General features: G+C 42.5%; 2 pseudogenes; both read left to right on the top strand.

The window, feature by feature from the left end:
* The first annotated feature begins 3,861 nt into the window (after window positions 1-3,861).
* LOC112475009 lies at window positions 3,862-3,970 on the top strand (annotated as a pseudogene).
* Window positions 3,971-4,735: 765 nt separating this feature from the next.
* On the top strand, window positions 4,736-4,854 carry LOC112475065 (annotated as a pseudogene).
* The last annotated feature ends 15,035 nt before the right edge of the window (window positions 4,855-19,889 follow it).

Raw genomic sequence — 19,889 nt, 5'->3', positions numbered from 1 at the left:
CTCACATTCTCTCTTACAAGAATATGAAGGCTGCGGTTTTCCTTTGTATAGTCTAAATTATGTAGAACTTTAACATATGTAGAACTTTTCACCATGTTTAAATAAACTTGCAAAGACTATAATTTCCAGCATTATCATAACGTCAACACTTTAAAATAAAGCAGTTAGTCATTCTTTTAAATGTCTCCATAAAGATATAAATGCCACAGTGATCTGATACCCACAACTATCCACTTAAAACATACACAAACAAATTTTTCTTGAACAGTTGCACATTTTATATTGTTCCATTTTCTCTTTGAACTTACATTTCCACTCCACACAGGCCTGGGAATGTCTTCACGCACCCGGGTAAATACGGAGTCTCCGTGGAGCGGATCTGTGACCTCTGCCCTGTCCACTCTCCTTGCCCTGGTTGGCTGAATTAACTTGGGTCTGGTCTAGCTGGGTGATTGTCCAGGAAGATCCCAAACCAGCTGAGTGTTTTCCCAGCTCAGTGACCATTGAGATTTAGTTTCTTTCCATTGCCCTTTGTTTACTCATCAGGAAAGTTCTGAACCAGGGTGCTAGCACACAGGAGCACAAGTGCTTCTAGCCCTAACACTCTTAAAAGGTCACTACTTATGTAAACACCGAGTAATTTCACATACTAATCACTTCATATATCGAGAGTTTACCAAGTACTAGGAACTGTGCTGAGTACTTTATATGCATTATTGCCCCATATTCTTCATGATGCAATCTAACCTATTTACCATACTGTTAACTCATTTTACCAACAAAAAGAAACTACCTTTTAAGACCCAAAATCTAGGCCCATAAATAAAATTACTTAACATCCAGGAATTTAAAGGGTTAGGCAATATTATTTTCCAGACGTTATTGATAATTTTCTGCCAATAAGGAGCCACAGTTGAAGAGAAGATGTATCTTAATTGTATTGAGACTTGTTGAGAAGATAGTAACTAGGCACCAGGCCATTTTTAAAACTATTTCTGTAAAGCTACTTTGAATCAACTAAAATCAAAACAGGATAGTAGGTAAGTGGAATAAATGATTGGGGACCAAATATGTTTCAAGATACCAAGTTCAGCCCAGTCCCATCACGAAGATGGAATGTCACAGAACTGGACAGTTTGGAAGAGGAGCCGCTAGAGGGCGGCAGAGCACAGCAGACCCAGACAGCTCCCTAGAAACAGCCTCCGTCCGGTTGGGGAGTGAACTCAGAAAGCCTGGCAGAGAACACATCTGACTGGCCAGCACTCACCACTGAGCCCACAGCTTCTCACAAAGGGAAAGGGAGGCAGGTGCCCAGACAACTCTGTCCAATAGAAATATATACATAATTTGAAGTTTTCCAGTAGTCATTTATAAAAGAAAAAAAAATTAATTTTAATATTTTTCCTCACCCATAGATCCAAAATATCATTTTAACATGTAATTAATAGAAAAATTATTGAGCTATCCTACTTTTTTTTGGTGTTAAGTCTGAAATCAGTTATGTATTTTCTATTTACAGCACTTCTCAATTTGAACTAGCCACATTTCAAGGGTTCAATATCCACTTGTGACTATAAACATTTAACCTCCAGCAAGTAAGTACTTCCTGCAGGACAAGGGCCTTAGGAGGATTCCAGTATCCTATGGGGAGCAAGAAGGTCAGGCCAAGGACCTCTCCTGGCCCTATCTATAGCTTTGACCAACAGTCACCAAACACCTGCAAATATTTCTACCAGGGTGCTGCTCTCTCTCTCGTCTCTTAGGTCCCCTCTCTGCTGCACCAGAGCTGTTTGCTAAAATGCTTTCTAAAAGTCCTAGATTAGGAAACTTTCATGGCTCCTCCTGTCCCCTGTGCTCTCCTGTGATCTGAGACCAGAGCTGTTCAGGTGTGAGGAGATTTGCTGGTTTAGATTGCCTCACTTCAAAAGAGCGCAATGATTGGGAAGATGCCAACAATAACTTGATTCTAGATCTAGTTTCCCACCGAGAAAGGCAGATATGCAGAGAAGTGAGAGCAGGCTGTAATCTTCCCAAGCCTAGTGTGGATCCCAGCTATGGTGGCCTTTGGCAAATGGCTTAAAAGTCTCTTGCTGCCTCAGATTCCTCATTTGTAAAATGGGGACGATAATAGCAGTTACCCAATAGGCTTATTGTGAGGATTAGACGGGATACTAGAAGTTGCGCTTGGCATATAGTAAAAGCTAAATAAATGTTAACTCTTAAAAATCAACATTTGCGTAACTGCATTTCAACACTTTTAAACGATTATTATTTGGCAAAATGTACAAACTACTGCCAGCCACTGTGCTGGGCCTGGCATTGCTCTGATCACTTTGTGGTGCCTGAATCAATCTGTTATGACATCACCTCCTGTCACCTTCAACCAAACAATGAATCCCGTCATTACCAGTCTGCCAACTAATGTTTTTAAACAACATACAGAAAAACGTTATCAATTAAAATACCTTTGAAAACAATTTAGTTATTCGCTAATAAATGGCTCATGCTTGTTGAATGCTTACAAAGTGTCAGGTGTATTTTTTTTTCCTTTTTAAACTTACTTTAACACATTTAATTTCCACAACAACTTTATGAATTAGATTCTATATTTTATAGACGAGGAAACAGGTCATACAGCTAGGAAGTGGTAGAAGTAAGATTCAAATCCAGACAGTCTGGCTCCTGAGTTAAGTATGGGCCCCGCTTTTCTACTTTTCATGAGCAAAATCTATTCCTTCAATCCTTAGACCTTACCTCAAAAGCTCTCACCTCTGTAAAGCCCTTTCAGCCACTCCAGTCCAGCCCACCCCATCATGTACTCCCAGGCCTTGGTTCAGGCCTCCTGACACCTGTCACGTGACATCTCCCTGAGTTATGCTGGAATCTAGTTCCTCACAGTAGCGTGTCAGCCTCCTGACTGGTGACAAGGCCCAGACCCAAGATAGGGAGCCCGACAGGTCAAGGTTTGATTTCTGGCTCTGTCGCCTACTTTCCGGAGCCTTAAACAAAAGACTTGATTCACGTGCCTCACAGGTGTCATGGCAATATGAGTAAAGTTTCTGACACATAGTAGATGTTTCGTAAGTCATGGTTTCTTATCATCAAAGACAATGACTGCTATATTTTTCTTTGGATTAAACAATAAGATAGTTTCTTTACAATCATGAAATGACATAATCAGTAAGTTGATAGAGAAGGCAATTTGGCTACAACCTAAAATGCTTTACATATACTTGCCCTTTGACCCAGAAATTTCACTTCTTGGGAATTACCTACAAATGTATTCCCATATGTGAGAAATTATATATGCACAAGATATTCATTGTAGCAAAAAATTGGAAGGCACCAAAATATCCAACACTAGGGAATTGTTTAAAAAAATTGCAATGTACCCATCAGATGGGATGCTATGAAATCAGGAATGACATGGCTCTATGTACAGTGGGATGAACTACTTTCCAGATTAAAAAAAAAAGCAGTGTAGAACAGTGTGGAAAATGTTACAATTTGTGAAAAAACTAAAGAGAAAGGCTATATATATATAAGTACCTATTGCGCACTGAGTATCTCTGGAAAGAAACGCTAGAAACTGTTTTCGGACATTGTCTCTGTGTAGGGGCTGCCAAGCTGGGCTCCAGACATGGGAAGAAGGCTGGTTTCTCACTGACTACCCTTTTTGAATGTTGAATGATGTGAATGTATATTGATCAAATTTTTAATTAATTTAAAAAATGAACACCTGAAGATATTCAATCTCAGTGGTAACATCTTTCCAAAGATGACATACAGATAGCCAACAGATATATGAAAAGATGCTCGACATTACTAAACATCAGGAAAATGCAAATCAAAACACAATAAGTCTACGGCCATGCCACCCTGAACACGCCCGATCCCGTCTGATCTCGGAAGCTAAGCAGGGTCGGGCCTGGGTAGTCTTCCCACCTAGGAAGACCTGGTGCAGTAGGCGTTAAAAAAAACAAACCCACAATGAGATATCACCTCATACCTGTTAGAATGGCTATTATAAAAAAGACAAGAAATAACAAGTGTTGGTGAAGGTGTGGAGAAAAGGGAACCATTGTGCACTGTTGGTGGGAATATGAATTGGTACAGCCACTGGAAAACAGTATGGAGGTTCCCTAAAAAATAAAAAATAGAATTACTATATGATCCAGCAATCCCACTTCTGGGTATATATCTGAAGGAAATGAAAAGATGATCTCAAAGAGATATCTGTAACCCCATGTTTATTGCAGCATTATTAACAATAGCTGAGATAGGGAAGCAACTTAAACGTCCATCGATATATGAATGGATAAAGAAAATGTGGTAAATATATACAATAAAATATTATTGGTCATAAAAAAGAAGGAAATTCTGCCATTTGCAACACCATGGATGAACTTTGAGGGTGTTATGCTAATTGACAGAAGTCGGACAGGGAAAGACTAATAATACTGTGTGATCTTATGTATATGTGAAATCTAAAAAATAAAAATTAAAAATTAAAATAATTTAAAAAGCCAAACTCTTAGAAACAGAAAGTAGATTGGTGGTTTCCAGAGAGGTTGAGGGGTGGTAGAAATGGGTGAAGGTCAAAGGGTACAAACTTCCAGCTATAAGATGAATAAGTCCTGGGGAATCTAATGTACAATATGGTGACTATAGTTGACAATGCTGTCCTGTATACTTGCAAGTTGCTAAGAGAGCAGATCTTAAAAGTTCTCACCATGTCTATGGCCATGCCACCTTGAACGTGCCCAATCTTGTCGGATCTCAGAAGCTTAGCAGCGTCGGGCCTGGTTAGTACTTGGATGGGAGACCACCTCGGAAGACCAGGTGCTGTAGTGGAGGTGAGGGGAGTTCTCACCACATTCACACAAAAAAGAGTAACTATGTGAGGTGATAATGTGTTAACTAATCTTATTGTGGTCACTATTTTGCAAATAAACATATCCTAAGTCATCACACTGAATACCTTAAACTTGTACAATGTCATATTTCAATTATATCTCATCAATGAAGCTGGGAAAAAAATCTCAGTCATAATAAAGGAAAGACAAATTAAAACAATGAGATTATACTTTTCACCCATCAGATTGGCCAGCATTTTCTTATCTGGTGTCAAATGCTGGTTCACGCTGGTCCTGTCATACCTTGTTAGCAGCAGAGTAAACTAACTTTCAAACAACTTCGTCATATCTAGTAAAATGTACTTGCCTATGATCACACAATTCCATTTTCCAGTGTCAGCTCAAAGCCAAAGGTAGAACCGTGTCCTGCCATAGCTGGACATAAGCTCTGCAGCAGCAGCAGCAGCAGGTACTTCTGCAGAGGCCTGAGACCAGATGGGAGGTGCTGGTCAAAGGACACTGGACTTGCTGTACTGTTTCCAATTTTTTTTTTTTTAATACAAGGAGAATGTACTCACGCAATACTTACATAATTAAAAGTTAAAAATTCAAAATATTTTACAAACATGGTCCTCAGGAAATGTGTGGGAAAAGAAAGAAAATGAGAGGAAAAAAATGTTTCAATTGCCTAAGGTAACCATCTTGACATTTTAGTCATTTTTCTTCCATTGTTTTTAGTGCGTAGTTTACCCTTGTGCAGTGTTGAGAAGGTACACAATTTTGTATTCTATTTTTCTCATTAACTTCATAACTTAGCCTTGGCTAACATCTGTGACAGGTCTAAGATCTTTCTCAATGGCCTGAGGGAAGGAAGGCAGGTGGGCAAGAGGTGGAGGTGGGACGGAGAGTTCTCTGTGGTCTAGGTACCCATAGGGAGAGTTTCTCAACCTCGGCACTCTTGACATTTTGATCTGGATAACAATTGGTAGTGAGGAGCTGTCCTGTGCACTGAAGGATATTTAGCAGCATCCCTGGCACCTCTACCCACTAAATGCTGGTAGCAACACCCCATTCCCAATTATGACAACCAAAAATGTCTCCAAACATTGCCAAAAGTCACCTGGAGGTAGGGTTGCTAGATTTAACTAATAAAAATAGAGGACACCTGGGTTAAATTTGAATTTGGATTTCAGATAAACACCAAATAACTTTTTTAGTATAAATACGGTTCAAAGAAGATACTGGCTGGGGGACATACTTATACTGAAAATTTACTTGTTTATCTGAAATTCAAATCGAACTGAGTGGCCTATATCTTATCTGGCAAAATCTAGGGGTGGCGGTGGAGGGGTTGCCCTCCTTTGACAGCCTCTGCCATAAGGTACCAGACATAAAGGAGAAGATAGAAGACATCTTTGCTTGCTCCGTGGGGCTTACAGTCACACCATGGAGAACAAACAGCAGGATGCTGCACTGGGTGCCTGGCTGGTTGGGCCCTTCAATTCCTGTTCTGCTTCTCCCTCTTCCTCCAACTCAAACTGCTACTCCAAGGGTTTCCGTGACCTATTCACACTCTGTCTTCCACAGGCAGAAGTCACTGAAACCCAAAGAACAACGCTGAGCCCGTCTCCAGTGGGCAGGTATAAAAGGCCAGCGGCCTCCTGGGTTCCAAATCTCCCCAAGAAACACACCTTGGTGTCTGGCAGAGCTTTGAAGGGAAGCTCATGGGGCCTCCTACACTCAGGGTTTGGGGAGGTGAGGGCCCTGGAGGTGGGCCCACCGTGCCTGTCAGGGATCTCTGGGAGAGGGGAGCAGACTCAGAAGCTGGAGGCAGTGGGTGAGACTACTCAGTCATTTGATAGTTTATTAAGCACTCACTATATGCCAGGAGCTGTGCGAGATGCTGGGAAGGCATCAGCCATCAGGCCGAACGGGTCTCTGCTCAGGTGGACGGGTATGGAAGGTGCAGGCAGGGTGCATCAGAGCCAGCCAGCAGAGGGCATCCCAAGGACCAGCCTGCCAAGTCTGGAGGGCAGAGGGGTGATCCAGTGGGTGGTGAGTCCAGCTCTAAACGTATGTGGAGTCCAAGGTGCCTGAGACATCCAGGACAGATGTCCAAGAGGAAAAAGATCTGCGTGCCTGGGCTTGGGGGAGAAATGTGGGCAGAAGCCCTGGGGCAAAGGAGGCAAGAGGTGGTAAGAGAGAGAAGAAGGTGAGGACAGAAACTGGGAGCTTGGTGTTCAGGGTCAGGGAGGGAGACTTAGAAGAAGTGGTCAGAGGGATTGGCATTGGGAAGCCAGTGGCGAAGAGTTCCCAGGAGGGAGCCTGAGAGGCAGGCTAGCTGGGGATGGCAATGGAGGACACTGAAGACACTAGTCAGCACAGTTCTGGGCTTCACACTTTAGGATGAACATTCACGGGCAGAGAAGATCCAGAGGAGAACCAGGTGTCATTAGGCGAAATGTTTAAATGAACTGGGGAGGCCAGCATGAGAAGGGAGCCTCCCAAGGCCATGAGCCACCGTAGCTGCAGCCCCTCAGACTCAGAGTGTCTAGGGTGGCAACGCAGGTATACCCTCTGCCTCTCGCTCACTTTGCTCCAATCCAGCTGGTCCCTGTGCTGGTCCTTGGACATGTCAGAGGACTCCTACCTCAGGGCCTTTGCACCTGCTTTTTCCTCCACCTGAACACATCCCCAGTACATTCTCATCTCCTTCAGGCTCTTATTCACATGTTATCTTCCCCATTACGCCTTCCTTAACTATCAGTGTGAAATGGCAACACCCCTCCAAGCATTACCTAGTTCCCTCCTTTATTTTTCTCCATAGCACATTTATCACTGTTTAATAAAACCTATACTAAATCTAAGAATCTTTTGGTTTGATCTGAGTGGATACTATGTTCACATGGTTCAAGATTCAAAGCTGTGCCCAGTCTTTTGCTATTACAAATAGCACTGCAATCAACAACCTTGTGCCTGCGTCATTTTACTGTGCAGATGAAACTCTACCCTAAAATCCTAGAAGCCCAGAAATGGCATTGCTAGGTCAAGGGGTAAATGCATTTATAATTTTATTTGACTTATTAATTTTTTTCCTGTTCTCCTGACTAGAATATAAGCTCTAGGAGAGGGCAGGAATCTTTAAAATTTTATTCATTGCTATATCTCAAGCATTTCAAACACAGCTCAGCACTTTGTAGGTGCTCAATAAATAAAACATTGAACGAATGAATTAACTCATTCCTGGAAGCCTGGAGATATGTTCCTGAAGACCATTCCAGTCTGCTTCCTTCCCAACCTTAGGGCCGTGTATCCTTAGAAACCCTTGAACACCTCACATAGTCCCTGCGGGCCCCACTCTCCCTCCAGAAAGTGAAACCTTTTCCCTCAGCAGATATAGGGGTGCTGTTCTAAGACTGCTTGTTCTTTTCCTCTGCTTCCCTTACTTTACCCAGAAAGACATTTAAAAAATGTCTACTAGGCAGCATACCTTGTTTTACTTCTCAGTTCCCTTCCCTGACTACAGATTCTTGTTTTTCAAACATTTACAAAATCACTAAATGCTTGAAGAATGATCAGGTGGTGGAAAGACTGGGCTAATTTTCAAAAATGAAATTCATTCATGGAGTGAGGGTTTATTTTGTGCCCGGCCCTGTTCTGGCAATGAGAACGTGATTAAAATCGTTCCTGGTTCAGAGGTCCCTCATTCACAGGGAGAGAGCACCCAGGACATTTCCTTGAGGGTAGGGACTCAGTATCCACCCACCCCGCCCCCACAAAAATGATCTGCTTTCCATCTTAGTCCTCCAGGTCTCTAGGGCAACAGTGAAGAGGCTGACTTGAATAATTCTCTGATTTTCCCTCACCTGTCAAAAGGACTGCTTTTGTTGGTTGGTTGACCTTTGGTTTCATGTTTCTGGGAGTGTCTATTGATATTTGTCTGAATCACCTGTTTCACTGCAGGAAACTCTGCCATTCTGATTCCAGGTGTTCCCCTTTGGGCCCCTTGGGGAACAACTGGGTCGCATTAGGACTTTTCCTATTGGCTTCCAGGTTCTGTGGGAGTGAGGAGGAAGGAGAATGGGGTAAAATATCGAGCCAGACTGACCTGGGTTCAGACTCTGGCCTGACCACTTGGTGGCTGTCAGGTTCTGGTCAGCTAAGGTCAAAGTTCCTTTTCTCTTGTGTTCTAGCGCCACCTGTCTTTCCTGCCCCTCCTATAACCAGCTACTCCGATAAAGAGGAGGCAAAGTGTAAAGTCCAGAACTATCAACCAGGGTTGGGCAGAAGATTCCATGATGGCAGTCACTGTGCCCCAGGCCAGGCCACTTCCTTCATTTTCTTGGTCAAATGGGCTCTTTATAACAAAACCTGGGACCTGTGGCTGCAGATCATCCCCAAGGGTCTTTTGCAACTAACTACAGCTCCAAACATGTTTTGGTTCCTAACCTAAACTTTCTGGATTTTCTGAGAAGTCCAGATATAAATTAGAGCATTGTTTGGATCTCTTTAATCCCAAACTGGCACTTAAGTATCCATAACATGAGTAACCAGGGGCGCTCTCACTAAACTTTGGTAAACAGAAAACTCCACAAGATTTTTAGACATCGGACACCTGCTTCAGTGTTTATACTGGAATGGTGAATCTCAAATTTCTATACAGACTGGACACCAAGGCAAAGTCCTTTAAGATCAAAAGAAACTGGAGATTCTTTTGACTCTAAAGAAACTGAAGATTTGAGAGAGCTTGAAGCAGCCTGAACTTGACAGCTACCCAGTGGTTATTTCAGGAGATGTTAGTGATTAAGACAAAGGGTTTGGCCTTGAAGTAGGAACAAAACGACTCCTGCAGATCTGAGATGGTGACTGGATCAGCAGAAAAGGAAATGTCATTTCAAGGCCCTGAACAGCGTTGTCTAAAGTGGAGTGTTCCTCTGCAGCCTGGGAGAGATTTAGGAGTCTGCAGCTACGTGCAGTCTATAGACCTTGTTCGGATTCTGACTCAAACAAACCAACTGTTAAAAAGGGGAAAAACGAAACATTTAGGGGAACATGAAAACTGACTCGATATTTGAGATTGAGAACTTGATAACCATTGAAGCTGAGTGATTGCTATTTTTTCTACCTCTGCATGTGTTTGAATTTTTCCGTCATAAAAGTTAAATAAAATAAGGCCAAACAATGGAATATTTCCAATGTTAAAATCAAATACTTCTCTTTCCTTACATGTCATCAATTGCTTTAAATCATGCCACATTTTTTTTTTTGCTTCATAGTTCAATCACAATTTTCTGGTATAGTTTTGTGTTTTTCCTAGAGTTTCTTGGCACCTTTTCTATTCCTTTCTGAGAGGAGAAATGTGTGTTTTTGTTGTTGTTGTTTATTTGTTGTTGTTGTTGTTGTTGTTGTTGTTTTTACCATATGACTAAGAGCTTCTAGCTTCTTAATTGTACCATCTATTGACTGGAATTCACTTTATTCTTGAAGACATTTTTAAGACACTGTTTTCAGAGCCTTCTGTTTTCCTGTTCTAATTTAAATTAAATACTTCCAGGCAAACATTTATCACCCTGACAGTTCTTGTCAATGAGTATCTGGGTTAGTTCTACTGTTTCGTGGCTATTATGTATCTTAGGTCAGGCTCCCCAGAAGCAGAGCTTGAGACAAGGATTCTGGTGAAATTGAGACCATTCTCTCAGTTAATCACTGTTGCCAGGACAGAGCAGGGCAAGAAAGCCAAGCAAGGAAATATTCTTGGCAGGAGGCTAGCTTCAGCTGGTCCCACAGAGATTCCAGAGTTTGTCTCCCTTGAGACAGGAGGGCATTTTGTGCAGCAACTCACAGTAGCTGGGCGATGAGTGTACCAGGCTGGTGAAGGCGATTTGAGATTACCATCCGAGACTCCAGAACTTCTCAAACTTATTGAAATACAGATCGCTGGGCCCCACCCACAGAGTTTCTGAATCAGTAGGTCAGGGGTGGGGCCTGAGAGATTCTGCTCTTGGAAATATACTTTGAGAATCAAATAACTATATCTTCCTTTTTTGTTTTCCTGGAGCACAAGCTCAATTAATTTTTTTTAAGCCAGAGTTCATGGGAGATAAACTTTACTCCTTCTCATAAGTCTATTTTTCCCCTACAGCAGCAGTCTTTTAGTTTAGCTGATTCAAAAACATTTCTCCTCAGAATTTTGCGGCCATTGTGTATAAGTTTCAAGGTTCAGAGAAGCCTGATGCTAATGCAATATTTATTTCCTTACAGATAACCTGTTTATTTGCTTTCAACTGCCAGAAGCCGTTAGGCTTTCTGAAATCTCATGAGGCCTTAGGTATGTATGTTTTTTCTTTGATTCTTCTTAGAATTCAATGGACATTTTTAAATCTAAAGTCTATTTTTTCTCTTTGCTCTGAGGAAATTTTCTTCTATTATTTCTCTGATTATTTTCTTGCCTCTCTTTTCTTTTTTCTCTCTGGAATTCTCATTACACAGATGTCAGGCTCTTGAATTGATTTTTTATGACTCAATTTTTCCTCCTCATTAAAAAAATTATTTTTCTCTTTATATTCTTGGAGAATTCTATGACTTTTGCTTCTAGACATTTTTTAAGCGTATTTTTTATTTTGGAATAATTTTAGATTTATAGGGACATTGCAATGATAATACAGAGTTTTCTATACCCTTCACCTAACATTAGTTTCCTCTAATGTTAGCATCTTACATAACCATAGTTTAAGAAATGAACATTCGTACATTACTATTACCGAAACTCCAGATTTTATTCAAATTTCAATTTCAGATTTTATTCAAGTTTCCCCTCTAACATCCTTTTTCTGTTCCAGGATCCAATCCATGTATTTAGTCATTATACCTCCTGAGTCTCCAATGTGACAGTTTCTCCGTGCTTCTTTGTTTTGTGTCTTTTTTTTTTTTTTTTTTAAATCACTTTGACAGTTTTGAGAAGTACTAGTTAGGTATTTTGTAGAACATCTCTCAATCTGGATTTTCCTTATGATTAAACATCATGAGAGGAGAATACCACAATGGTGAAGTGACCCTCTCATCACATGACATCAGCTGGTGACCATAACCTTGATCACTTGATTAAAGCAATTTGTCAGTTTTGTCCACTGAAAAGTTACTATTTTTTCCCTTTCCACACTCTATTTTTTCGAAGCAAGTCACTAAATCTAGCACACAATCATGGCAGAAGAGCCAATTAAGCTCCATCTGGAGAAGAGAGTAGCTACATATGTTATTTGGAATTCTGCTGTAAGGAAGATTTGTCCCTTCTCCCCATGTATTTATTTATCCAATCATTTATTTAGATTGGCCTGGACTCATGTATATTTATTTTAGACTTTGGCTTATCCTCAAACTGCACTATTTATTTTGTTGCTCCAATTGTCCCAGCTGTGGCTATGAGAGCTCTTGCAGATTGGCTTCTGTGTCCCTTTGACACACCCCATCCTGATTTATTTAAGCACTTCCTTACTTTCTGGCACTAGCATCCAGATTGTCAAATTATGTATTTTTATCTCGGCAATTACATTTTTTATTTCCCAGACCATTTTTGTGCTTTCTGATCGATCCTTTTTATATGCAGTCCTTTCTTGTTTTATGGACCTGATATAATCTCAAATTAGAATTTACTTCTAATCATAACATTGTAGATGCTGTTTATTGAATTTAAATGATCAGAATTACCTTTTAGTTAAAGCATGAAAGACTTAATTATAGTTACAGAACATATGTAAATATGGTAATTCTTGGTAATGTAAAAGTGATAATATAACTGTCAGAGTCAAATTTTGGGGTGGAGGAGAGGCAAAACAGAGCACAGGTGCTAATTTCATTTTACATAGTAGAAATCATGAAATAACTAAAGCACATGCAACTGGAAATAAAGATTTTAAACAATTATTGAGCTCGAAGATGTAATCACTAGGAAAATAAACTAACACTATAACGAACACAAGGTAGAAGGAATTAGAAGATGAGCAATAGTGTAAGTGAGAGGATTTCTTCATGTTTTTCATGAGCGGAGTCAGTAAATATTTATTCAGTTCATCAAGAAATGGAGGTATATGCATATTAATCAGATTTGTGGTGAAAGCCATCACATCTCAAAGCAGGAAAGATTATAGGTTTCCTTTAGAGAGGGGCCCTAGGGTATGGTGAAATAGGATGGAACAAAAGTGAATTTTTCCCTAGTAACATTTAAAAAAAAAGAAATGCTTAGAAGCATTTAAAAAATCTAACATGTATTACTTTGATAAAAATATTTTATAAAAATAATTTTAGTGTATGTAAATGTTGAATGCAAAACATTCTGGTGCTTGACAGATATGCAGGGTGGGAAGGAAAAAATGACAAGACTAGATGAGGTGCAGTGTATACATGGTCATGGCTGCAGAAAACAACCCGCTTTGGGTGGGGGTGGGGGTTCCCAGAGGCAGGGCCCCTTTCCTCTGCTTCTTCAGCATGTTCACTCAGCCAACAATCTACCTAGAACCGGCTGAGCTTCAGATCCTGTTTTGGGCAGAGCCTATGGAGCTATCTTTGCTCTTGACATTTAAACACAAAAGACTGCTCCCCTAGAGCTGGCGCTTCCCACCATGGGAAAGGTGTATAGTCCACGTGCACTTTCTTTTTCAGGATGAAGGAGGTTGGGGGAGGATTCCTGCCTAGCCCTCCCGGTTTGCCCACCAGTGTCCCAGTTTTAAAACTGGAAGTCTTTCTTCTTAGGAAACCTCTCTGTCCTGGGCAAACATAGGCACTTGGTCATCTTTTCCAAGGGAATAGTGCTGACCTCGCCTCTCACTTCTCCTTGGTCTTTGTTATGCTGGAGGAAGTCAAAGAATCCAAGGCTTGCGGGTGTCACTTCTAGAGTCCACAATATGATCTGCTTTCTGAATTTTGGGAGCATTTGCAGTCGTAGGGTAGGTGAGGCACAGATCAGGGAGCTGGTGATGATGATTTCTGGATGGCTAAGGTGAAGGGCAAAGAGGACTCCAAGCAAGAGAACTAGGAGAGGTGGAGTGGGGTATATTAAAGTAGGGTGGTTTCTTTGCCTCCAAAATTGGACGGCTGTGGGCATACCATTTGACCTTGGGAGGAAACCAGATTGTTATATCCAACCCATTCCTTAAAATACATGTATTAAATATTTATTGAGCACCTACTATGTAATAAGTTACATTGCATTACAATCATTCATTATTGCAGTGACTAGGATCTCTGTATCAACTAAAATAGAAGTAGTGAGAATTGAGATCCTTGCCTCATTCCTGATCTTAAGGAGAAAGCATTCAGAAAGGTACAGAGATTCCCCCTGTGCCCTCTATCCCCTCACATGTATAGCTTCCCCTACTATCACCATCCTCCATTGCAGTACATTTGTTATAAGTGATGAACATACATTGACACACCATAATCACTCAGAGTCCATAGTTTACATTAGGGTTCACTCTCATGTAGTACATTCTATGGGTTTGGACGAACTTAAAATGAAATGTATCCACCAATATAGTATCATACAGAGTATTTTCACTTTCCTAAAAATTATTTGTGATCATCTATTCATCCCTCCCCTCCCTTTCAATGCCTGGCCACCACTGATCTTTTCACTGTCTCTATAGTTTTGCCTTTTCCAGCATGTCATGTAGTTAGAGCTGTACAAAATGTAATCTTTTCAGATTGGCTTCTTTCACTTAGTAACAAGCATTTAAGTTTCTTCCATGTCTTTTTATGACTTGATACCTTATTTGTTTTTAGCACTGAATAATATTCCATTGTCTGGATGTACCCCAGTTTATTTATCCATTCATCTACTGTTTTCGAATCCTTTTTTTTAAATTTTGTCCAAAGCTTATATAGTTATCTGTAGGTGGGTTGTTCTGATACAAGATACTTCACCATTACTGGAATCAGAACCGTTTTCTCTCTTTTTTTAGAAAACTAACAATAGTAAGACAACCTGGCAAAGGCCACCCTGTTAACAAGGATATCTGTCCTTTCCTGTCATGTCCTGGCTCTGAGCTGTTACTGTAGCTCTCTTGGCTACATTTCCCAGTAAAGGGATATTTGTATTTTTTGGCTACTCAGCCTCTAAACTCTCTTCTTATGCTTGGGGAATTCTCTACCCTATGATTCTTGGAGTAAGTTAAAGCCCAGGTCCTATATGGAAATCATAAATGTCAACAATACAGTGTCTGCGTCCTTGCAGCAAGGGCAGAGTCACATGACCTAAGGCAAAGGCATATGACTAGGCTCAGCCAGTTTGATGCATGGGGGACTTATTTTTTTTTTATTAAGTTTATTGGGGTAACATTGGTTAATACAATTATATAATTTTCAGTTGTACATTATAATTTGACATCTATATATTCTATTGTGTGATTACCACCCACAGTCCAGTTTCCTTCAGCTACCATATATTTATTTGATCCCCTTTACCCATTTCACCCACCCGCTACCCCACTGTATTTGACACCCTTTACCCCATTTACCTCTCCCCTCCTCCTCTACCCCCTACCCACTGGTAAACACTAGTCCATTGTCCATGTCCCTGAGTCTCTGTTTGTTTGTCTTGCTCATTTGCTTTTAGGTTTATATCCCACAACATCAGTGATATCGTGTGATTTTTTCCATCTGGCTTATTTCGCTTAGGATGATTATCTCGAGGTCCATCCTGCATGGGGGACTTAGACTCAAAGATGTAGGTCCAGTAAAGAATCCTTTCTGGTGAGAGGTGGTGGTGGCCATTTCTAGTTTCTGGGGCTAAGTTTGGTGCTGGCAATAGTGGGGGTATGAGTTGTGGTGTTCTTTATTCAGCAGTAGTAGCTACCTGAATATCCTGTCAATACTTTATATGTTTAAGTCAGCCAGTACTGGTTTTGTTGATTATAAATGAGAACCTTGAATTGTCCACCTTGCGATAGTTAAATAACAGTAATCTCATCATGGAGAAATCTTGTTAGACGAACCTAAAACAGCCCCTGCCATATTGGGAGCTGACCAGTCTGGGAAGCCTGCTTCCTCAGGATATGAGCCCATTCTTCTTTCCAGTCCCTCCTCTTCTCTTCTGCGCTCTGGCCACAGATCCATCTGAATTCCTCCAAACCGTCTTGCCCTTTCCTTCCTCCCTGGCTTTGCAGCTGTTGAATATCCTCTCCCTGGAATGCAGTTATCTTCCCTCCCCTAAACGGCCGACACTGCCTCCTAATTGGTCTCCCCGTTTGCATCCCCTCGGGCCCATGTCCAATCCATTCTTCACACAATAGCCAGAGCCAGAGCCATCTTCTCAAAATGCATGCGTGAGCATGTCCCTGCTCTGTTTAAAATCTTCCAAAGCTTCTTCATTGATCTTTGGATAAAGACCAAATTCCTTAACATGGCCCTATAGGCCTAGCATAGTCTGGCTCCTGCCTACCTCTCCAGCCTCATAGGAAGACACTTGGGAGGTAGATATCATGGACTGGCTTGATGGGATTGAGAGGAACAACCGAGGAGTCAAGGATGACATCCAGATTTCTTGTTGGGGCAGAGCTGGGGAAGCTCCTTAGTTTATTAACCTTTAACATCTCCAAGGCATGCATCAGTCAGCCTCATATGCTTTGTTAAATGTGGAAAACTCATCCGCCCACCTATCTGCCTGCCTATACTTCAATCTGACATTCACCTACCTGACCAGCTAAGCAAAGGCTTTCAGTTTGAGCTACAGCTCTATCTTTTATTTGCTATGTCCTTGGCTTAGGCACTTTCCCTCTTAGAGCCTGTTTTCTTATCTATAAAGCAAGACTAATACTTCCTTTCTCTCTATCTACTACCTATCTTTTGGTAAGAAATTATTCTGAGTGGTAAAATTTCAGGCACGTGACTGGCCCAAGTTGGGGTATAGTTGGAAATGACCATCTCCTATCAGCTTCAGCAGTAGAATCCATTAGATTTTTAGAAAAAATTCTGGTTTTCAGGTGGAGGCTATATTACAAATGGGGTTGAGATAGGAAAAAAGGAGCCTCTGGTTCACTCAACCATCAGTGCCCTTAGAGAAATGCATGGGGAGGTGGCCTGCATAGAGGGTAGAACAAATAGACCTCAGAATAAGCCTGGATCCCCCACTGTCCACAGTCAGTCCCTCAGCAGGTGCTGTTGGCTCTACCTCCAAATATATATGAACTCCTTTACTTTTCTTTATTTCTGTTGCCACCACCTTAGTCCAAACTACCATCTGCTCTCTCTTGCCTGCTGCAATAGTGGAATGCCTTGCCTCTGCTCTTGTCTGGCTCCAAGACATCTCTTTCCAACATCCAGAATGGCCTTTGAAAATGTAAAGCAGGTACTGTTACTCATCTCCTAAGACCTCCCCTGTCTCCCTAAACTCTTCAGCCCCAACCACAGAACCTGTGTGGTCTGCCCCACTCCTCCCCTGTTCACCCAAACCCAGGCATCTTCTTTTTTCCTAGGCTTAGGAAAGGCCCAGCTTCTGTACTTGCTGCTCTTGCCCTCTGCCTGGGTAGCTCTTCCCCTGGCTCTCCCCACACACTGCACAATGCTGGCTCCTTACCTGCGGGTCTTGGCCCAGAGGTCATCTCCTTGAAGAGCTTCTTTCTAAGTACACTTGCCCCATCATGCTTTATTTCATCACTGTTCTATTTTCTTCATAACACTTATCACTGCCTGAAATTAGATTGTTTATGTTTATAGAGGTCTCTTTGATTACTACATTTTTATTAATTTTAATTATACTAGGAATATGTAACAACATTGTCTGAAGAGTCTGACAGGTAAAGCAAAAATACTCCCTTTATTCTTGTTCCCCATCCTAGATCCCTCACTGGAACAACAGCTCCATTTGTCCTATTGATCTATTTGTAAATTCCTAGAACCATGCATGATGCATTCAACAAAGCTATTGAATAAAGAGTAAATCAAGGGCCACATTCTGGCTCTACTACATATTAGCCTCCCTTTGGGGAGGGCCCAAAGAGGGGAGGTCAGAGGCCAAGGTCCAGAGAAAGCTATGGATTTGGGCAACTACTTAACATCTCCAACTGTCAGTTTGCTCATTTATAAAAAAGGGAAAAGAGCATTTATCTCATAGAATTGTAAGCATCAAGTAGTGCCAGGTACACCATACAACCCCTCATGAAGTTTATAGGCTAGTGGAGATGCACCTAAAATACTACAAGTTGACTCCATAGGCAACCAATCCATTCAATGTAGCAAGAATGTTAGAGCCGTACTTTCCAAACTGGGATAGGAAGAGCTGTGTGCAGGTAGGAGTTACCTGAAACCATCTGATGCATCTTCCCGGGCTGTTTGTTTTACTTGGAAGTAATTTACAACATTATATTTTATATTGAGTCAAATAATGCTTTGGGCATCATCATGGGAAGAGTCACTGGAGACCATGTGGTTTGGTTGAACACCTGTTTTCGAGGTAGAAAAACTGATGCAGAGAGTGGCAGGAGTTGGCCTCTCTATTCCGGTGGGTCCTCTCAGGCTCACATAGTGAACCTCCTGTCATCACACAGGACTGTGGTGTACTCCTCTCAAGATCCTTGACCTTAGCAAAAATAGCAGGTGGCTACCTCTCCTTCCCCTGTGAGACCGAGGATGAAGCCCAGATATCAAGGCCAGGAGGAGAGTTTGGGGCTTTAATTCACACCCTCCTAACATTGCCCAGAGCCTGGAGCACCCTGCCTGCCTATCAGTACCCTCCTGTCCCCACAACCACTTGCCTATCTGAACATAATTATAGTGATTCTACTGGGGTAGCCTTACCTGACTATATATAACCATGCACTGTTTCTGAGTGTAATTACAGATGTTTACAGACCCACAATCGCAGCTGAGCAAGTGATAACTTCCTTTCTTCCCATTAATATGCCAATCTTAGGGACTTATCAAGGCCAGTTAGCCAAATCTCAGGAGTGAAAGACCTCACACTCTCCCCCTACCTGAAAAACAAGAAGGGACTTCAGACAAAGCAAGGTCTCAGCCAGGATTTCACAGGACACCAAGAGGCCTGCAGGAAGATGGGCTCACATCTACTGGGAACCTACTGCGTGTCAGGCACTCAGGGGAAACCAGCAAACACCTTTGACCAATTCTGCAAGCTGGAATTAGTTCCCCATTTTACATGTTTGGAGATTGGCTCCCAGAAGGCTGGTGTCAGGGGTCACCTACGGCAGGCAGTGGAGCTGGGCCAGAGTGATTTCCATCATGCTACCCCACCAGGCCAGCCTCCCAGAGTAGCAGGCCAGCAGGCCAGCTCGATGCCCCCTTCCTTATCTTCTCTTCTCACAGCTTCCTCTTCCAGGCTGCCACTACTTTCACCCTACTCCCTCCAGTCCCCCACACTTCCTTCTCAGTTCCTCAGCATTGACAGTATCTTCTGCCTTCCACCCCCACCCCCACGGGCCAACCCTGCTTCCTGTCCCCGTTGGGTTGTTGGGTGTCATCTCTACAGAAGAGCAGAGAGCTAGGTTGGGGAGAGGGTGGAGCAGAGGGCGAAGGCTTTGACAGGCACCCAAAGTCTCCCACCGACCCGCATGCCTACCCCAACAGAGGCACCTGAAAGAGCTCCGCCTTGGGGTGGGCAGAAGCTCGGCTTTCACCTTCCGCGCACACAAAGGCCTCCCCGGCGTGCGCGGGGAAGCGCGCCTGCACACTCGCATAGCTGCACAAAAACGTGTACACGGTTTCATCCGCAAGAATACATTCCTCATCGCCCCGCGCACGCGGCGTGCACACGTACCCGCACCGGCACACTCTCGCACGTATACTCACCCCAGCGTGCGCCCTCACGTACACCACACACAGACACACACGGAAACACACACAGACATACGCGCGCGCGGGCAGCTGGACACGCACCCGTGTGAACCCCCAAATACCCTGCGAGCCCTGACGCGTCTGGCTGCCCTGCTCCGGCGGCTCGCTGGGCGGCGCGCGCGCACACAGACACACACGCACAGTCCCCGCACTGCTCCACGCCCCTGGCCGCGGCCTGGGCTCTGTGCGGCACGG

Source organism: Pteropus alecto, unplaced genomic scaffold, assembly GCF_000325575.1.
Source record: "Pteropus alecto unplaced genomic scaffold, ASM32557v1 scaffold7, whole genome shotgun sequence".
Lineage (NCBI taxonomy): Eukaryota > Metazoa > Chordata > Mammalia > Chiroptera > Pteropodidae > Pteropus > Pteropus alecto.
This window is presented reverse-complemented; position numbering and strand designations above follow the sequence as displayed.